This window comes from Rhodnius prolixus, unplaced genomic scaffold (genome assembly GCF_049639745.1).
Source record: "Rhodnius prolixus isolate KJV_2025 unplaced genomic scaffold, Rpr scaffold_10, whole genome shotgun sequence".
NCBI lineage: Eukaryota > Metazoa > Arthropoda > Insecta > Hemiptera > Reduviidae > Rhodnius > Rhodnius prolixus.
The window spans coordinates 24,049,958-24,051,768 of NW_027411615.1; the positions used below are offsets into that span (position 1 = coordinate 24,049,958).

The 1,811-nt window shown below is 33.6% G+C and overlaps 1 long non-coding RNA gene across 1 annotated transcript; it reads right to left on the reverse strand.

The window, feature by feature from the left end:
- Positions 1–223: 223 nt before the first annotated feature.
- LOC141456995 (uncharacterized) lies at positions 224–1,088 on the reverse strand. Its single transcript, XR_012460151.1, has 2 exons — positions 729–1,088; positions 224–449 (listed from the first exon to the last, which is right to left on the reverse strand). It is a non-coding gene; the product is annotated as an uncharacterized lncRNA (long non-coding RNA).
- Between the last annotated feature and the right edge of the window lie 723 nt (positions 1,089–1,811).

A 1,811-nucleotide genomic window follows, 5' to 3' on the forward strand; every position in this document is an offset into this window, starting at 1 on the left:
TTGTAGGCTGAAGACCTAAATTCTCTCCTCTCTCCTCCTCGTATTCTCCTCCCCACATTTTCCTCTCTCCTATAGAGAGTGCTACCGCTGGTAACTTCTCTCCTCCTGCTCTCTTCCCGCACCAGTTCATCATACTCTTCATATTTACTTATTGTATACTGTATACAGATAACAAAATAAATTAAAAAAAAAAAAATTCTTAAAATATATTCTGACAACTCAATTTAGCTATCTTAACCATTTCTTAAAGAGAAAGGCTGAAATTGTAACTGTGATGAAGATAGTGGAAACAACGCCAAATATTAAACAGTATCGACTTCTTTCTTTTATCGATTTATTCTCCTCAAGTGCGTCAAGAACAGCCTGATAATTGTCTTCAGCTATAGACAGTCCCTCGGTGATGATGTTCAAGAAATTCAAGCAAACACTTGATGCTGCCTGTTCTGGTTCTAAAATAGGATTTGAAATTTGACTTGATAAATCATTATCTAATTCTTTAAAGAGAAATCTCTTCATATTAATCAGTTCACAATGGATTCGTTGAATAGCTAGCATTGTATCTTCTATTGAACTATTTAAGTCGAATGTAGGTGAGTCTGTGAAGTTTGAATTTAGGCCTACTAGTGATTGAGTGCATTTTAATAGTGCATTTATTTCTTCATCTGTTTTTATGCCTATTAATGCTAAATCTTCAGCTGTCATTTCAATAAACATATTGAAATCTATACCTCTTTGTTTAAAGTTCGCAAAATAATCTTGATTTACACCAGCTGCCAAAAGGATTTGTTTAATCGGTCGATATCTTTTCTTTTCTTCAGAATGGCGACTTTCAGATTTCTTATGTAGAGCCATTTTTTTTTTGTTTTAAGTAATCGAAAATTCAAACCCTTCTCATGGACTTCTGTAAACAAAAAGATACCTAGAGATAATAGATTTCAACAGTAAACAAACAAAAACAAAAAATACTGTAAAAGAACTGGATTTTAAAGAAAACGTAACCGGTTTGTAAGAACCGTAATCTGTTGTTAATAACGAAAAGAACACAAATGCTTTTTGAAATAATCAAATTTAAGATACTTCAAAGAAATAACAACCTTTTAAACTTTATAAATAGGTTTTTATAATCAAAACACAATACAGTTTGTTATACTATTTAAACATATGATTTCTCCCATATGATTGTTTCAAAATAAAACTAAATATGTATTACTTTATTATAATCATTATTCCACTCACAGTATTTCTCCCCCACAGCTGTCTAGATCTTCTTAATTTGGGATTGTTTTCTTCTTCAACATGGATTCTCCATATCCTCTTAGGTCTACAAGTAGCCATCTTTCCATATCGTAGTTGATCTACTCTTACCTGGGTGCGTAAAACATGGACCCCATACGATTCCCGCAGTGCCAATAGTTGTGTTTACGGCAGTAATGCACAAATACCGCTTGAGCTGAAACTGAATTTCTGTTGTACAAGTTAAAAAAAAATGGCGCATAACTTACAGCGTCCTTATTTTACTGACGGAAAACATTTCAATTCGATTAAAGTTATTATTAAGAGTCAATAACATTTTCCGACATTTTTCAAGAATACAATTTTCATCCGTTTTGGACGTGGAAGAGCGACCCGGGCGGTCATCATCTCCGATGTCTTCTCGGCCATCTTGGAAACGCTTGAACCACTCAAAAACTTGCGCACGTGATAAACATTCATCGCCATAAACTTCTTTTAATAAATGATAAGTTTCAGTAGCGGTTTCACCAAGTTTCATGTGAAATTTCACGACAATTCGTTGCTCTTCTACATGTGTA